This window comes from Poeciliopsis prolifica, unplaced genomic scaffold (genome assembly GCF_027474105.1).
Source record: "Poeciliopsis prolifica strain line A6 unplaced genomic scaffold, Auburn_PproV2 SCAFFOLD071, whole genome shotgun sequence".
Classification (NCBI taxonomy): domain Eukaryota; kingdom Metazoa; phylum Chordata; class Actinopteri; order Cyprinodontiformes; family Poeciliidae; genus Poeciliopsis; species Poeciliopsis prolifica.
Window position 1 is genome coordinate 1,892,165 of NW_026562446.1, and position 20,425 is coordinate 1,912,589.

General features: G+C 38.2%; 1 pseudogene; it reads left to right on the forward strand.

Moving 5' to 3' along the window:
• The first annotated feature begins 9,986 nt into the window (after nt 1–9,986).
• LOC129352034 (NLR family CARD domain-containing protein 3-like) lies at nt 9,987–18,392 on the forward strand (annotated as a pseudogene).
• Nucleotides 18,393–20,425: the final 2,033 nt, after the last annotated feature.

Here is a 20,425-nt window from a genome sequence, read left to right on the forward strand (position 1 = left end):
AGATACTCCAGTGCTGTGCACCCGAGAAACTACGCCATCTCAGGGATCTCCGAAATGGAGCCAGGTCGTGAAACGGCACCATCGAAAACCTAAAGGACATGCGGCTGCGAAGAGGACGACTCGCTCTGGCCCTTCACTGGGACACAGGAATGCTGGACAAACGGTTGTTGGCATCGGAGCCGCAGGAAACATTAAAACGGTTCAAACTAAACTGGTGAGTGTTTTTGCTTCTAAATTCTCACCCGACGTGGAAGCGGAAACGCTATGCGGCTATCTTAAAGCCAAGCTGGGGAATAATGTAACCTGCCAGAGAATCACTACTGTTAATACCAGGTTCGCCTCATTCAAGGTTTCTGCAGAATGTAGCGACGTGGCTGTTATGTATAACCCAGAGCTTTGGCCTGAGGAACCCATGTGAGACATTTACGAGCCACGTAAAACTACCATTGGAGCCAACGCTACCCTTTCTTCTATGGACATATGCGCACCTATTGCTGACGTGAACACCAAGTCATAAATATTATGGACATTAAAGTCATCTCCTACAACTGCCATGGCCTGCGCTTAGGGCAGAGCGCAGATGATAAAGCTCGCCGTTTGGTTGTTGACCAGTTATTGCTGTACTGTGACATCTTGTGCCTGCAAGAAACTTTTTTAGCCAGACAGGATTTAAAAGGTCTAAACTTTATTAATGACAGTTTCCTGGGTGTTGGGGAATCTCCTACTGACCTCAGTTTGGGAATTAAAAGAGGAAGGATCCCAGGAGGCGTGGCTATACTATGGAAAAAAAGCCTTGACTCAGTGATAAATGTCATTAGATTAGGTGTGGATTGGTGTATGGCAGTACAAGTGAAGCAGCATGACAAAGAATTTATTATTTTAAATGTCTATGCTCCTTATGAATGTCATCATAATGAAGAAGAATACCTCAGTAAACTTGCTTATATCAGCTCTTTTATGCAAACTGAGAAGTCTAAAAGTATTTATGTTATGGGTGACATGAATGCAGACATCTCAGATGATAACTCCCTGTTTGCTAAACACCTGATTCATTTCTGTACAGATTCTAATCTAATATTATCAAGTAAAGAACTTTTACCAGCTGCTAGCTACACTTATATCAGTGAAGCCTGGCATACTACTTCCTGGTTAGACCATTGTATCACTACAGCAGATGCTCATGCTGCTTTGGTACATATTAATATTTGTACAATGTATCCATTGTTGATCTCATCCCCTTGGAGGTGTTAATTAGATTTGATCATATTCCTGCAACTGTTAATGTGGACAGTAATCAGAATCAAATACATATAGACTGGTCTTCTATTTCTTCTGAGCAAATAGCCTGTTACTATGCCCTAACTGATCAACTATTGTGTCGTGTTAAAATACCAAGAGAGGCAGTTACTTGTACAGACTGTAACTGCTCTAATATTGGACATAGAACCAACTTAACTGGATTATACTCTGATATCATTGAAGCACTACTCGGAGCTACCCTGCCTTATAATAAAAGTAATATTAAGATTAAAAAGAGACCAGGCTGGAACACGTATGTGTCTAAGTACTACAGTGAAGCCTGTGAAGCTACTACTTCTTGGGCTCTAGCAGGTAAACCTAGGCAGGGCCCTATATTTGAACAGAAAAAGCGGTCTAATGCAAAATTCAAATATGCACTACGCTTTATTAGACAGAATGAACAAACAATGAGGGCTGACTCCTTGGCTAATAAGCTCATAGGTAAGGATCCCAAAGCCTTCTGGAAAGAGGTTAAAACCATCAATAACAGTAAACCATCTCTCCCTTGCACTGTCGATGGTGTTCTGGGACGAATATGATTGTAGATTATTGGCAACATCACTACAGCTATTTACCTGTGTACAGAGTGAACCCTTCCGAGTTGACAAGGTTAGTACTGTAGAAACTATCAAAACTCACGAGGTTTATCAAGCAATTAAAGATCTGTCTGTAAATAAATCCATAGGAAAGGATCTTATTTCAGCTGAACATCTGAAATTTGCAAGTTCTAGTGTCGCCCCTCTTCTTGCTTTGTGCTTCACTGGTTTTATGATGCATGGCTTTATTCCTGATTCCTTGATGAATGTTCTTCTGCTTCCTGTGATTAAAAACAAAGCTGGCAGAATTGGCAGCTCTGATAACTTTAGACCTAAAGCCATTGCTATACACTGTCTAAAGTCTTTGAACTAATTCTTTTGCCTAAATTTGAAAAGATAGTTATGTCTACTGATAATCAATTTGGGTTAAGTCCAAACATGGCACTGATATGTGTATATATGGCCTAAAAGAATTACTGAATAATTATACCAGCAAAAACTCTACAGTCTTTTTGTGTTTTTTAGACGCCACGAAGGTTTTTGATCGTGTAAATTATAGAAAATTTTTTAAAATTGTGCCAAGCTGGTGTGCCCAAATATATAATAAGATGTCTGACATATTGGTATCCCAATAAAACTATGCAGGTCAAATGGGACGACTGTATATCTGCATCCTTTCGTGTCAGCAGTGGAGTCAGACAAGGTAGCATTTTATCACCCATGTTATTTAACTTTTATATGAATGATCTCTCTAAGCAGCTCAACTTGTAGAACTGGCTGCATGGTTGGCGATACCATTATTAATCATTTAATGTATGCTGATGATATAGTGATTTTTAGTGCAAGCTCAGCTGGTCTGCAGAAGCTGCTTAATGTCTGTTCAGCATATGGTGAACAGACATGATGTTAAATTGAATCCATCAAAAAGCATCATCTTGATCTGTCGCAACAAGGAGGACAAATATAGCAAATTTCCAAATTTCAAGCTGTCTGGGACTCAATTGAATGTCTCTAATGAAGTAAAATATCTTGGTCATGTGTTGACAGACACTTTGTCTGATGATGCGGACATTTACCGACAGGTTCGAATGTTATATGCTCAGGCAAATATCCTGGTCCGTAAGTTTGGCTTCTGTACTGATGAAGTGAAACTGCATCTGTTTCCATCATATTGTACATCATTGTATTCAGCACATTTGTGGTACAATTTAAAAAAAAACAGTCTTCAAAGATTGAAGGTGGCTTTTAATGATGCTTTAAGACTTTTGTTAAACAAGCCCAGATGGACCAGTGCCAGTGAACTGTTTGTATCTGCTCATGTTAGCACTTTGATGGCTGTTTTAAGGAAGCTTATGTATCAATTTATTTGTTGTTTAAACGAGTCTAATAATAGAATTATTCTATTGTTGACGAATGTTAAATATAGTGCCGTAAAATACTCATCTGTACTCTGGAGACATTGGTATGATTGCCTCCTGACGGGTTAGTTGCCAATTTTTAATGCACTTTTTATTCTTTTATTGTTTTTCTTTCTTTTTTGTGTATTTGGACTTTGAGTCTGTGTAATAAATCAATCAATCAATGAACAGTTGTTGGCCCGCCCTCACAGCTACTACAAAAGAAAAACAATCATAACTGGACGGACTAACAAAAGGAAAACAAAACTCTAAAAAGAGAGCAGGCGGCAGTGCAATCACTGTAAAAACACAAAAATGACTAAATAGTTATTAAATCATTTTAATCAAGTCAATCTAAAAACACATTAAAAACGCTGCCGACCTGCATGGCACAAATCACCCTGAGCTCAAATCTGGCGCCGTCGATCTGGTGGATCCTACCAAATAAGAACAAAACATAAAAAACATGAAATTCATCTTTAATAAAACACAATTATAAAACATTTTAACAGCGTCGAGCACCATCAACGACGCCAACAACGTGTGGAACCAACCACACCTGAATCAACACCTGGCCATCATCCTCCATCTTCCCCTTTATGGAGCCTCAGGCTGTGGGGAGAGCGACACCTAATGGTGCCACCTGTTACATGTATATGTGACTCTGCAGGTAGTTGAACTGTCAATTATTCCAGGTATGAAAAGTTAGCACCAACATGGGCCGAGCGACGTACAGGTCACATGCAGTGAGGTCAGCTCCAAAGCTCTATTTTGCTGGATTTTTTCTTAAAACCTTGAAAACATTACATTCCTCCCAAATAAAATCAGAAAAATACAGAAAAAGAGCAAAACATGAAACAAATACTTTCTGTTTTTAATTTCTCATTCTTGATTTTATAATTTTATGCTAATATGATTGATAACTAAAACTGTAATAAGACTTTGTCGTTGTTTTATTACTCAGTTCCAGGTGTTTTATGACCTCAGTGGATCTGTGACCTAAAAACAGAAATTACTCAACAGGCTAAGAAACCCAAAAGGAAACCATCATAGAGAGGGAAATTCCCTTCATATAAGGAACTTTATAAAGATATAAACTCTTAAAGTGACTCATTTCAAAACAGAATTTATGTTTTATCAAACAGATTTTAAATTATGATCTTTACTTAGTTCGTTTTCTGGTTATTTATCCCGGAATCCCAGATCCAAACCAATAATCCCCTATGATCTGTTGCCCCCTAGTGGACATTAAAGGGAAATGCTCCTTTTTCAAACATTTAGTTTCAAAACTAGAATTGAAAAACAGCTCCATCTAGCGGTCACACAAAGAAATACAACTTTATGGCTTCTTTAAGAAGGCCAGTCAATAATGTTTTGTATTTTCTGTATCAATAATGGCACAAAAAGGATTAAAGTATTTTTTAAACTATTTCTTATGAATTGTCCACAGTCAGTAGATAACTGCTGTAAAGTTTTAGAGGTTGATCATAAAAATAAAAGCCAAGACAAAAAACTAATAAGCAATTACTTTGGGGAAATTATATTTATTTTTGAAATGTACAAATACAAATCTGAAAAGTGTGGTGTGCATTTATATTCCAATGCTTTCACTACAGCGCCTCCTGCACCTCCTCCTGCACCAGCTGGTACTTCAAAACGTTCCTTTCCAGGATTCCAACCACAGATGGATGTTGGAGGAATGTGTTGAATGGTCGGTCATCACACACGTCTTCTGGTTTGACCACAAATAAAGACTTTCTGGGAGGAAATGAAACAGGAGACTGAGGACATTCTGAGGACAGATCTCCACATGGAGCCTCTTCTGTTTCTGCTGGACATAAACACCAAGGATTTACTCACTAAACATCAATGTTACATATTGTTGCACCCTCTGCTGCTGGTAGCAAGAAAGACAATTAGACTAAACTGGATTAAACCCAGTTCACCAACTGTTGCTGAATGGAGGAAAAACTGAAATATGACAACATGATGGAGCGTTGACTGAACAACTAGACATGAAAAACATAATTAAATATGTAGTTTTAAAAAAACAAAATTAATTACTTAGTTTTGAAAATAAATATTCAGTCAGAAAACAATAATTTAAAAATCTGACATTTATGAATGTATGAATATCATGGGTAAATTATCACTTTGAAAAATTAAAATGTGTTTTTTCTATGACATGTTAAATAAACAAAAAATTAATTATTTTCACCATCAATCACCTTGTCAGTCATACTCAAAAGTAAGTACACCCTCATTATTTCTTAATCTGCTGCTGCAGTTTTAATGTAATGCAAACTGTGCTGGAAAAGAGCAAAAATCAACATTTCAGAGCTTTTGTTCCTGAACCAGAAGCAGCTCTGAGATCAGTTTAGTGAAAAAGTGGGCAGGGGTTTTGTGTGACCCATGTTTGGAGACCTTATTCCTCGTTGTGAGTTCGATTCCCAGACACAGCGACATTTGCTGCATGTCTTCCTCTCTTTCCTGTCAGCCTACTTTCGAATAAAAGCCACTAGAGCAAACAAAAGCCTTGAAAAAAAAATATATTTTTAAAAAGTTTAGTGAAAATGTTTCTGTTGCACTAAAATCTGAAAGAGGAAATCCAGGAGATAGTTTCAGGTCCAAATGACAGACGTCAACAGGTAAACTTTCTTCTGACTCCCCAAGAACTCTGACCAGTCAGACCAGTCTGGGCTCATTTCTCATCATAATGTTTTCAGTTTAAATTCACCTGTTCAGGTGTAGCACCAGTCTGGTTCTGCTGCGGTTCTGTTGGGTCTCAGGTTGTTGTTCAGATTTTCTTCATCAACTCTTGGATTTGAACAAACTGTAAGTTTGCTTTGTTTCCTACTTGAACTTTGTCCTCAAGACATTTCTTGATTTTCCTACTTTCTGATGTTTGGAGAAAATATTCAATTCTGATTTCAGCTCAAAGTTTAATCTCTTTGAAGGTTAATCTACAGGAATATTAGATTATTGATGATCTGGAATCAAACATGATGAACAGCTGATGTTTCTTCAGTTTCTTCTGTGAACAAACTGTTTTATGTTTGCATTTCCTGGTATCAAACTCTGATCTACAATGTAAAGTCAGAACCAAGTTTCTTGTTTCTTCCTTTAGAAAAAAAATATTTTAAAATATTGATGTTGAAATGTTGTCAATTCATTCAGACTATTAGATTATATATGCAGCAGATAATCCACTTGTAGAGTTTAATAATTAACTAATTAAAATCCTTCCTGTTGTTCAGGTTGAATCAGTGAATGTAAATGTTGCTCCATGTCTCCATCTAGTGGACTGATAGTAGAAGTGCAGCAGCTGATGGCAGCTTCCTCTGCCTCTCTGCTGTCTGACTGCATTCACCTGACACTGATATGAAGCAGAGAAGAAGAGCCAATCAGAGGAGGAGCAGCTGATCTTTTTCCAGCACTAATGATGTAAAGGATGATCAGAGTTGATGTGCAGATGAATGTGTGTTTCCTCTGCAGGTGAAGCTAGAAAGTGTGTGTGAGCTGATGTGGATTCAGCAGCATGGATCAGTGTGAGGACAGAGAGGAGGGAGTCCCTCCCTCTAAAACCACTCTGTGTGGGGAAGATGAGAGCCAGAGCAAAGGTCAGAGGTGAGGTCACCATCTCTAACTGTCCACAGCCCTTTTCACACAGCGTTCACTATATCAGGCCAGAACAGACGTGGTGATGAAGCTGCTGCTGCTCCTCTTTGCTGATTAAGTTTTAATCATCATGTTTCTGTCAGGATCCATCAGAGACTCAAACCAGAACCAGAACCAGAACCCCTGTGTGTCCTTTAAGAGCACTGGTCAAAGATTGAGAACATTGACTTTAAATCTCCTGGATCTCCACCATCAGAGAGGTGAGATGTTTCTAAAAGCTGTAAGTGTGGAAATTGAAACAGTATGAATATCCCAGTTTGTTTTATCTATCTATCTATCTATCTATCTATCTATCTATCTATCTATCTATCTATCTATCTATCTATCTATCTATCTATCTATCTATCTATCTATCTATCTATCTATCTATCTATCTATCTATCTATCTATCTATCTATCTATCTATCTATCTATCTATCTATCTATCTATCTATCTATCTATCTATCTATCTATCTGTCTGTCTGTCTGTCTGTCTGTCTGTCTGTCTGTCTGTCTGTCTGTCTGTCTGTCTGTCTGTCTGTCTGTCTGTCTGTCCGTCCGTCCGTCCGTCCGTCCGTCCGTCCGTCTGTCTAAAATACACCTGAAATAAGGCGATCCCTAGTATGTCATTTCCTTTAACCTTAGCTTTTCGTGTGTGTACTCCATGTGTGTTGTTGAAATAGAATTTTATATTAGCACAATACCGCACAGGACAGTTTTGAGACATATGAAATATACCATAGAAAGTTAAAGTACACTCTACGATCACATAAATTTAAATAAAGATCCAAACTAAAACAACTGCTGACTCTCTGAACTTATATAAATTCTCAGGGAGGATTCTACAGAAAAGACAGGCCTAGACTCCTTAAATCTCCATAGACAGAGAGTCTGTCTGCCAGGCAATTAACAAATTCCTTAGCATGGTTCAAAAGTTCATTAGGAGCTTAAAACTTTTTACAAATAATTTTATCCATACTAGAATTAAATATATAAGGGATGTTCTTAAGACAACATGTTTTAAAGTAGTTATTTTGTAATCATACTATTTGCATGCAGTTTATATTATAATAGATTTAGAAAACCACTTTAAAATATTTCTGATATTTACAAAAACAGTTTTTCTTTAAGAGGAAACACTTTAGTTCTTAGATCCAAACTTATAGTCATTATTTAGCATTAGATTTTGTTTCAGTTTGTATAGAACACAAACACTTTCTAGTTGAATCATTTTGAGGCAGAGATAACATTCCAGATCCACGCTGTAAATCAGGCCGCCTAAGAAGGAAAAACACACCTCCTGATGCATATATTTAAATGAGGGAAATACACATTCTTATAAAATTGTTTGTTTTACAGCAGAAGTTCGAATCTCTTTGTGCTGAGTGAGAGATTCCCAAAGGATTCATCTTTGTTTGTTTTTGTTTCTGTTTCCCTTTTTACTCAGTTAATTGTTTCTGTTTTGTCATGTCTTGGACTTTTGATAATCTAGGTGAGATGCTTATTGTAACATTCTTTTTGCATTGAATTTCTCTGGATAAAACTCTGGATATCTGAAGTCTGACGTCGTATGATTGCTCTTTCTCCCTGCACATGTATACAGACACAAAAATTCGGCATAAGAGGAATGGATTAACGAGCTAAATCAAGTTATTCCTCTTTTAATTCTTAACAGTGTGTATTTATGTAAATACAAGCATACAAATAGCTCAGAGATAGAGGAAAACAGAATTATTTATTCTCAACAGGATTTCCAGAATACATTATAAAAACTCTCATTATAACACCCAGTAGAGGACCGCACATTGACACACCCACATATTACAATCAATCAATTTTATTTATAAAGCACCTTCATATTGAAAGCAGCTCAAAGTGCTCAGTCCTCCTTATTATCCACATCATCTCAGATCTAATCATCAGAACATGATTGATGTCCCACATTATCCTGAAGACCTGTGTGGACAGAGCCTTCACTTCCACTGTCCCCAAGCTCTGGGACATTGTCTCCACCAGCATCAGATCTGCTGACAGTTTGGACTGTTTAAAGTGCAACATCAACTTTTTTACGTTTACTGACTGATTCTGGTTTTACTGGAATTCACAGACATGTGAATTATATCTGCAGTTTTTAGATGTGCCACAGGTACAAAACACTGCAATGAAATGTCTAAATTACCTCCTTGTGTAGATCAGTTCTCCAGAGCCTTGCTCATGACCTCATTATTCCATTCAGATGTGGTGCAGCAGAGGCACATCTAAAAGTTGCAGGACATCGGCCCTTAAGGACTGGAGTTTGAGACTCCTGCTGTAATTCATCTTCCTGTTTCTAACTCCTTTGTATTGTGTTCATGTCATGCTCTGATTTTCTGATTCAAGTATTTTTAGTGTGAAACTCTTGGTGATTTCCTCTGTGAAAACTGATGGATGAATATTTCCTGACTTCCTAATTGTTCCTGGTTCCTCCACAGAGTGGACCAGCAGAGCTCAGAGGTTCCCAGTGGTCCATCTGTCCAGCACCATCAAACACAGCTGGACTCCATATTTATGGTCTGTAAATGTACAACTACTTTTTTATGGGTTCTGTTCACATTCATCTCCATGCTGCATTTTGTAGACCAGAGGACCGTCAGTCTGTTCAACATCCATCTGGTGTTTGGCTCCATGATTTCAGTCCCATGAGTCCATCTATTATTCTGTTGCAGCTGCTGGAGGAAAACATTGTTACTTATGTGAAGAACGAGTTGAAGAAGATTAAAAAGGTTCTGAGTCCAGATTACCCAGAATGCTCAGAGAGTCAGAGAGATGATGAGGTGTTAGAAGGTGAGGAAGAAGAGCAGAGGAAGAGCAGCAGAGAGGCAGTGATGAAGATCACACTGAACTTCCTGAGGAGGATGAAGCAGGAGGAGCTGGCTGACCGTCTGCAGAGCAGTAAGAGGATTTCTACAAAGATTTAACCAGATGGATACATCACACATTTACTGATGTATGAAGAGATGGAATCACATTTACTCAAACCTCTTAAAAATATAATTTTTATTTATTCTTGATTTTATTTTTTATGTTTATTTAGAACATCTTGCTGCAGTTTGTCAACATCAACTTAAATCTGGTCTGAAGAAGAAGTTCCAGTCTGTGTTTTGAGGGAATTGCTAAAGCAGGAAGTCCAACCCTTCTGAACCAGATCTACACAGAGCTCTACATCACAGAGGGAGGGACTGGAGAGGTCAATGATGAACATGAGGTCAGACAGATTGAAACAGCATCCAGGAAACCACACAGACCAGAAACAACAATCAGACAAGAAGACATCTTTAAAGTCCCACCTGGAAGAGATCAACCAATCAGAACAGTGATGACAAAGGGAGTGGCTGGCATTGGGAAAACAGTCCTAACACAGAAGTTCACTCTGGACTGGGCTGAAGACAAAGCCCACCAGAACATCCAGTTCATATTTCCATTCACCTTCAGAGAGCTGAATGTGCTGAAAAAGAAAAAGTTCAGCTTGGTGGAACTTGTTCATCATTTCTTTAGTGAAACCAAAGAAATCTGCAGCTTTGAACACTTCCAGGTTCTGTTCATCTTTGATGGCTTGGATGAGAGTCGACTTCCACTGGACTTCCACAACAAGGAGATCCTGACTGATGCTACAGAGTCCACCTCAGTGGATGTTCTGCTGACAAACCTCATCAGGGGGAAACTGCTTCCCTCTGCTCTCCTCTGGATAACCACACGACCTGCAGCAGCCAATCAGATCCCTCCTCAGTGTGTTGGCATGGTGACAGAGGTCAGAGGGTTCAATGACCCTCAGAAGGAGGAGTACTTCAGGAAGAGATTCAGAGATGAGAAACAGGCCAGCAGGATCATCTCCCACATGAAGACATCACGAAGCCTCCACATCATGTGCCACATCCCAGTCTTCTGCTGGATCACTGCTACAGTTCTGGAGGATGTGTTGGAGACCAGAGAGGGAGGAGAGCTGCCCAGAACCCTGACTGAGATGTACATCCACTTCCTGGTGGTTCAGACCAAAGTGAAGAAGGTCAAGTATGATGGAGGAGCTGAAACAGATCCACACTGGAGTCCAGAGAGCAGGAAGATGATCGAGTCTCTGGGAAAACTGGCTTTTGATCAGCTGCAGAAAGGAAACCTGATCTTCTATGAATCAGACCTGACAGAGTGTGGCATCGATATCAGAGCAGCCTCAGTGTACTCAGGAGTGTTCACACAGATCTTTAAAGAGGAGAGAGGTCTGTACCAGGACAAGGTGTTCTGCTTCGTCCATCTGAGTGTTCAGGAGTTTCTGGCTGCTCTTCATGTTCATCTGACCTTCATTAACTCTGGTGTCAACCTGATGGAAGAAAAACAAACGTCTAAGAAATGTTCATTATTTAATATACTTCAACCAAAGTCTCTCCATCAGAGAGCTGTTGTCCAAGCCTTACAGAGTCCAAATGGACACCTGGACTTGTTCCTCCGCTTTCCTCCTGGGACTTTCACTGCAGACCAATCAGAGACTCCTACAAGGTCTGGTGACACAGACAGGAAGTAGTTCACAGACCAATCAGGAAACAGTTCAGTACATCAAGAGGAAGATCAGTGAAAATGTGTCTGCAGAGAAAAGCATCAATCTGTTCCACTGTCTGAATGAACTGAATGATCGTTCTCTAGTGGAGGAGATCCAACAGTCTCTGAGTTCAGGAAGTCTCTCCACAGATAAACTGTCTCCTGCTCAGTGGTCAGCTCTGGGTTTCATCTTAGTGTCATCAGGAAAAGATCTGGATGTGTTTGACCTGCAGAAATACTCTGCTTCAGAGGAGGTTCTTCTGAGGCTGCTGCCAGTGGTTAAAGCCTCCAACAAAGCTCTGTAAGGACACACATTGTTAATGCAGTTATGTGAATAAAAATCTGCTTTTGATGAGCTTAACATGTATTTATGTTTCAGATTATTTATCGGTGGATTGTTTCTTCAAAGTGTCTAATTTGAATAGTATTTCAGGTTTTTGTCTTACTTCAGGTTAACTTAGAAAGTGAGCTATTACTGTTACAAGTTAAGTTTCTAAACTAACAAAAAGTAACTGTTAGAGATGATCAATAAACTGGACTGATATTTTCGTGCAATATTAAGACCGGTGTTATGCCAGATTTACCAAGATTTTATTTTATCATTGTTTTTTACCAAATTAATTGTAAGAATAATTGATAGATTACTTGATGACTAAAATATTTGTTTTAAGCATCCCTAGTAAAATAAAGTTTTCCGAAAAATATTTTTGATGGGAAAAAAAATTAAATTATGAGAAATTTTTTAATAACATATTTTCCTCCCTGTCTCCTCAGACTGAGTGGCTGTAACCTCTCAGAGAGAAGCTGTGAAGCTCTGTCCTCAGTTCTCAGCTCCCAGTCCTCCAGTCTCAGAGAACTGGACCTGAGTAACAACAAGCTGCAGGATTCAGGAGTGAAGCTTCTCTCTGCTGGACTGAAGAGTCCAAACTGCAACCTGGAAACTCTCAGGTAAAATGTTCTCAATCCTGCTGAAACCAGATTTCTGTTCATTACCTGCTATAAGATATTATGTAAATTTTATTTCAGTATCAGATTATAACATCAACTGATGTCTGACTGTGATGAGGCTAATCATTCTAAGTCTTGACACATAAACTCAGCTGGTTTTTATTTATTTCAGGCTGAAAGAACCAAGAAGAGAGGAATGTAGAAAGATGGAGATCAGGCTTTAACTGTTAGTGTAACGCTGGACACTTGACTGATTGCTGCATCCTCAGAGTACAAAGAAGCATTATTGCAGATTCTTCCTCCAACCAGTTGTTAGACTTTATCATTAATTTTACAAGTGCTAAATTCAGATTTTTATTACCTACAGAATGAAGCAAAATTTTATTACTTTTTAATGTTATTAACAGGTGAATCTCCAGTTTCTTGAGAGTTTTCCTCTCATGAAAATATCCAGTTCAGACCTTGGGTTCTACCTCCATGTTGTCATTTTCTCATCATGTGATGAATTGTGTGTCTGCAGCTTATCAGGCTGTTTGATCTCAGAGGAAGGCTGTGCTTTTCATACTTTCAGAGACAATAGAGCAGCTACTCAGTCTAAAGGACAACTGAAAAACCAACCAGTTGAGCAATATTCAACAGTCATGTTCTCTGTACCCTAAACTATAGATTAGTTAAATAAATCTCATAACACTTATTATGTCAATAATGTCTAGTAAAAGAGGGAAACATTCATTCAAAGTCAATTTCAGATTGCATCAAAATAAACAATCCTGAGTTACTAAATCTAAACTTCCTGAGAGCAGCTTGTTGATTAATGCTGATTCTGATTGGCTGATTCTGATTGGCTGGTTCTGACATAGTTGAGTAATTCTGCAGAACACAGGAGGAGGGAGAGGAGATTGATTATCATTATTATTTATTTTTTTTTTTATGAATTATGTCTCATGTTTTAGCATAGCGACAGCTTTAATATGTGAATTGTTGTTGTTATTGTCATTGTTTACATTACCTGATGCAGCTTTAAGCAGTGAGTTCACTGCAGGTGGAGGTTTAGCAGCACCATGTCTGTGAAATATAACTACCAGTAATGAATAGTGAAGGTTCAACAGCGAGAGGAGAACCAGCGTCTTTCACTGCCAGCTTGAAGACTTTTTCTACTTATTTCTGACCGTGATGCTGATCCAAGTGACTGTTGGTAGTTGAGCTGCTTTACCTGCTGTCTGGTCGCTCATGATGTCATTTTGCTCCTGCATTGAACCTCAATGTAGCCAAACTCCATCAAATTCATATTTTTAAATACCATATTAGATTCATTGTATTGATGCATTTTAACATGCTTCACCTCCGAGGTAATTTTCCGCTGCATCACACAAACTTCCCCATTCACTATCAGAGTGTTATAGTTTCTCATGACAGGATTTGTTGCTGTGCAGTGAGAAGGAAAGATGAGATGAGCTGCACATGCAGGAGGAGAAGTGAGATACATCTGATCAGCAACAGGAGGCAGTGATCAGTGATCAGCGATCAGACACTTTTTTACAGAAATCAGCTGATTATGATAGGTAACCGATCAATCAACTGACCTCTAATTAATTCATAAATATCATGTTAGGAAGGTCTAAGAACAGAAATATATGCTCTTATTTTGCAGAAACTACTTTGGGATTAAATGGACTGTACAACTTTGCAAACAGCAGCCCATTAAAACAGTAGGATTCTTTCACCTTAATGTACCTGGGAAACCAAACCATCTACTGGTATTTACTGATTATTTATCGGTACATTGTTTCCTCGTCTGCTGCTAGCAGGTGATGAGTAAAAGAGAGACAGACTCTCATATGCAACTATTCATGATGTTACATGTTGAAGCAGCAGAAATTCTCTACTTTCTATTGATAGCGTAACTGAATTAATGCAGTTCATTGTAGATTTTAATATTTCTCTCTCCAGTGTCCTTGTTGCCTGTAGTTCAGTTTTTCAAGTATTGAGTCCCAACTATAGAATAAATTAGTTCAAAATAAAGATATAATAAAGTTTTGAAAAATATGACCTATTCTTCAATCAGTCCAAGAAGAATATTGTTGACTGTAAAGTAACACAAACATTTGATGGATTAATAACAGATTTTCCTCCCTGTCTCCTCAGACTGAGTGTCTGTAACCTCTCAGAGAGAAGCTGTGAAGCTCTGTCCTCAGTTCTCAGCTCCCAGTCCTCCAGTCTCAGAGAACTGGACCTGAGTAACAACAACCTGCAGGATTCAGGAGTGAAGCTTCTCTCTGCTGGACTGAAGAGTCCAAACTGCAACCTGGAAACTCTCAGGTAAAATGTTCTCAATCCTGGTGAAACCAGATTTCTGTACATTACCTGCTATAAGATATTATGTAAATTTTATTTCAGTATCAGATTATAACATCAACTGATGTCTGACTGTGATGAGGCTTATTATTCTAAGTCTTGACACATAAACTCAGCTGGTTTTTGTTTATTCCAGGCTGAAAGAACCAAGAAGAGAGGAATGTAGAAAGATGGAGATCAGGCTTTAACTGTTACTGTAACGCTGGACACTTGACTGATTGTTGCATCATCAGAGTACAAAGAAGTATTATTGCAGATTCTTCCTCCAACCAGTTGTTAGATTTTATCATTAATTTTACAAGTGATAAATTTTAATTTTTTATTATCTACAAAATGAAATAGTTTTATTTCTATTTTATGTTATCATCAGGTGAATCTCCAGTTTCTTGTGTGTTTTCTTCTCGTGAAAATATCCAGTTCAGACCTTGAGTTCTACCTCCATGTTCTCATTTTCTCATCATGTGATGAATTGTGTGTCTGCAGCTTATCAGGCTGTTTGGTCTCAGAGGAAGGCTGTGCTTCTCTGGCCTCAGCTCTGACCTCCAACCCCTCCCATCTGAAAGAGTTGGACCTGAGCTACAATCATCCAGGAGACTCAGGAGTGAAGCTGCTGTCGGCTGGACTGAAGGATCCACACTGGAGACTGGAAGCTCTCAGGTATGGAGGAACCTGCTGCAGGGCAGAGAAGGTCTGATAGAGGAGGAAGAGGGAGAAATGTCTTTAGTCTGTCTGATGGGAAACATTTAGTTTGAAGATTAAAATTTATATGCTAATTCAGTATTTGGCTCGTATTTATTACAGTTAAATTATAAATTTTGCTGGTAATTTTGGCTATGTAAGTTTGCAAACTACATCCAATTAAAAGCTGTAGGAATCTTCCACATGGTTCTGAATGAACCTGGGAAACCAACCCATCTACTGAACCACAATAACATGGTATTCAGAGCAGCAGGGGGCCAAATATAGCTCCATGTGGAACCAAGAGGTTGGAGAGAGAAAATCAGTTGAAACTGTTTCCTATCAGAGTTCAGTTTTTCTCTCTGTCTTCACAAACCAGGAGCATCATGGGCTGGGCGGGGCTTCCACTGATGATCTACTGAGGAAATACAGGAAGCTGATTGGCTGATGGACAGGAAGATAAAATATGAAGATTAATAACATCATAAATCAGATATTATTGGTGTTGTGTATAGATGTACTGCTGGATCACATGGTGTTATTAGTGATTATATCAGCTGTTGCTCACCTGGTGACTTTAGTCAGTGATGATGGAGGAGGTTTAGTTTTTACTGATCACTTTAAGCTTTTATGTTTTATCTCTGATCTTTGTTTAAACCTGTTAATCTGGGTTTAATGATTTTGGACACAAATATCTGTTATCCACTGATGTTCTGGATCTTTGATAATGTTGAGGAAAATAAAATCATCTTAACTGCAGATTGGATTTAAGTTTTGATCAGAGATCAGAGTCTTTGTTTACAGTCGCTAATAATTGGTAATAAAGAGACATGGCTGAGAGCAAATATAGGTTATAGAATCAGTTTAAATGTTTCAGTGACAGGAAGAAAGAAAGAAGAAACATAAATAGAGGAACTGATCAAGAAAGATATAATTATTATCAATAACATGTAGTAACTTTAATGCATATGGAATATAATGGGATGGAAACAGAAAACTGAAAGTAACTGAAAGAGCAGAAGAACATTTAGAGATACGAACTGATGATGTTTGAATGATGGAAAAGAGACAAAAGATGTTGATGAAGGAAACGGATCAGTTCTTGATTTAACACTCGTGTTTAGGAAGATTTCAGCTGATTGTGGAAAATTCTTCTGACTAAGAACGTGAGGAGAGCCTGGAGCTAAATAGGAACTGGAAATAATAATGAATTTATTCTGATTCAACTTCTTCAAACTGTCACATCACTCATTCAGGAGTCTAAGGAGTTCAGCTGTTAGATTCCTATGATGATTTACTGAGGATAGAAACATTAAAACCATGTTGGATGGAGCTTCAGACCAATCAGCCCCCAGAAGCAAAGAGGAGAAGAAAAGCAGCTCCATGGTGATCAGATGGATGTTTAAAGATCTCAGCGTGAATAAATAAATTCAATTTAAAGCAAACCTCTAAACTTTAATAAATTTGTGTGTTTTAAAATATAAAACACATGAAAAAGTGAAGAAAACTATTCATAAGGCAAAGAGATTTAGAAGTTAGTAGATCCATCTATGTGGCAGTTTATCTCCACCAGGGGGCGACATCGGGAAAATGATCAAAATATGAATGAAATCAGGGAATAAATTAAATCCCTTGTTTTCCAGAAGGAAGGAAGAATTGAAGTGAATGATGGAAAAGTAGAAAATGTAAAAATAAGAGCAGAAACTGGTTCAGATCCAAAGTTCTGATAAATTTACTGAGAAAGATAAAAAGTCAAGATCAGCTCATCCAGAACTTCTGCAGTGGAGGGAGGATTACTTTCACAAGCCATTACTGCAGCTGCTGGATTCAGGATGCTGCTTCTTCTTCTTGGGCTCATTGTAAATGTGTGCAGCGCCACCTGGTGATGCTGGTTGGTAGAGGAAGTGCTGAAAGAGACTGATGGTCTGACCCCCCTCCTCCTTTCAGGGTGGAGCCTGCTGGAGGCCGATTCTTGACTCCAGGTCTGAGGAAATGTAAGTGTGTTTTTCATCTGATTCATGACAACAAAGCAGCTCACATTCAACCATCTTCAAACTGTCACATCACTCATTCAGGAGTCAAAGTGTCAATAAATGATCAATAACTGCAGCTGGATTGTGTTTGTTCTCTCCATCAGATTCCTGTCAACTCACCATCGACACAAACACAGTGAACAGAAAACTCAAACTGTCTGAAGACAACTGGAAGGTGACACGTGTGGAGGATCTTCAGTCATATCCTGATCATCCAGAAAGATTTGATTACTGGCCTCAGCTGCTGTGTAGAACTGGTCTGACTGGTCGCTGCTACTGGGAGGTTGAGTGGAGAGGAGATGTTTATATATCAGTGAGTTACAGAAGAATCAAGAGGAAAGGAATCAGTGGAGACTGTTGGTTGCGATGTAATGATCATTCCTGGAGTCTGAGATGCTCTGATCATGGTTACTCTGTCAGGCACAATAAAATAGAAATTAATCTCTCCTCCTCCTCTGTCTCTAACAGAGTAGCAGTGTATGTGGACTGTCCTGCTGGCATTCTGTCCTTCTACAGATCTCCTCTGACTCACTGATCCTCCTCCACACCTTCAACACCACATTCACTGAACCTCTGATTCCTGGATTTGGGTTCTGGTCCAGTTCTGGTTCCTCTTCAGTGTTTCTGAGCTGATTTGAGTCTAAAAAGTGTAAAGTTTTTCATCCTTCTAGAAAATCTCACTGATTAAAAGATAGTTCAGTCTCTATATGTCTGTTTCATTCAGAAACATATTTTCATGGATCCAATCTGTGCCTTGGTTAAACTCTTCTACACAATCCTGGGATTATTCCAGGATTATTCCAGGATTATAACTGGATCAACATGTTGTTTTTTGATGTATTCAGTCAAAGATTCACAATGAATCTCAGGATGTTTTGTTTCTCTCTTGATTGTTTTTCTTTCTTTTATCATTTTAGTTTCTTTGAATTTACTGCAGTTTTTCTCAATCACTTTTTTTTCTGTCAACTCCAATATTATTAAATTCATCTTGGATACAAGTGTTATTTTTTGTATGTTTAATGAGAAATAAACACATTTTCTTAATTTGCTGCTCATTATGTTCTGTTCCTGTTTAAATGTCAGTTGATTATTTTTCAATTTTAACTCTGACTCTTCATTTACATTTAAATATTCCCATATTGAAACTAGTTGAAGTTGACGGTGCTTTGCAGAGTAACAGGGAGATCATGTTGTTATATTTAGTTTCATTCATAACCTGCTGTTGTTGTTGCACATCTCCTCCCATCCTTCTCTCTCTACTCTCTCTCTCTGCTTCCTCTTCTGAGAGGACGAGATGAGCTTCCAGCTCTCCGTCTAACGGGGGAAATGAGTTTCCTAAATCTGCTGGGATTCACCCTGCAGAAGTAGGAAGGAGAATTAAAGCAAAGTTTACAGGAGGCAATAACAACCAGATTGATTTTATTGAAGTTTAACTCTATTGTTGGGTCTTGATGTTATTGTGTGATTAACTTTAAAGGTAACTTTATCTATTGTTACTGTTAAATTAAAATCTCCAGCATGAGGAACTGGGATGATCTCGGGTTTTCTTGACAGTGAAGAACATTTTCTACATTGGAAAAAAATCCCAGAAACTGGAAGATCAGATTTGGACAGAAAAGGTCTGATTGCTTTGAAAAATATCTGAAATTTTAAAATATGATTTTGTTAATAAAAATGAATTGAGTCTTTTTGTTGCTGACAAACAGCAGACATGGTTAGTTTAATGGACCCACCATGTTGGAGAAGGAAGAGAGGAAAATATTCTGCTTCTCTGACCTGAGAAATGATGATTGTCGTGTTATTATCAAATTGGTCATAAAATATTAATATTTATACAAGTACAGTCATCAAACCTGACCCAGTTCTACTGGTTCTGTCAGGAGGAATGGACCAGAACTCCAACAAGCTCTCATGAGAACCTTGTGGAAGAAACCCAAATATTTGACAAAGTTTCAAGGAAATTTAACCAAACCCTGAGGAGATAAAATTCAGATATACTGGAGGTTATTAGAGTACTGGGTCCTAAATGTTTCTACTTTATATAAATGATATTTACAATGAATCTAACTGGTTCACATTTACTTTATTTGCTGATGGTTCTACATTATGAAGCTCTGGGATGTTTTTAGAAGCTTCTTTTTAGAATCCACCATGGGTCCATTAAGCCCACTATGGGTTTAATGGACCACATCCAACAGCCATGACGAACTGTATTATGAAATTGTCTGAATGCACCAAGTCTTGGTGCATCCACCATGTTGGAGCCATTAAATACAAGCATTGAACAAATTGTATGGAAAGCAATACAATAGCACTAATTTATGGCAAAAGAAACATTTTGATATTTAGTAACAAGAAAATAAAAAGTGATGTCAAGGTCATAATAATACTGAAATAAAATGAGTTTTTGAAATCTGATTTTTGCAAATGATAATAAACCACAAATTGGAAGGAAAATCTTAAAGCTAAACTATCAAAAAACTACTGCATATTCAATAAATAGAATTATTTTCTAAATGAGAAATCACTTGTTATTGCGCAATAGCCAACCCCTCCACCAAACCTCAAAACTCCCATGGACCGACTGCTGAACAGCTCTCCGTCTAACGGGTCCAGAAAATCTCCAAATCGTTGAGTCTTACCCAGCTGCAGGTCTAAGAGACATAATCTATCTAAGCTGGTGTCGAGAGAGACTCATCAAGTTTTAACTACCTACAATCCAAAATTTATGACTGATTGCTTCTTAACTGACCAAACTTTCAGTTAAGAAATAATCAGTTGAGAAGTCATAAACAGCTGCATAACTCCAACACCCACTCTTGTTAACAGCAGCTCTCTCTCTATCAAACAACAAGCACTTGTTACAGGATAGATTATATTTAGTGGCTCGACATAATCCCTGTAATGATAGGCAGCACCAGCAGGTGGTAATGCAGGCAGATCGGCAAGGGTGCG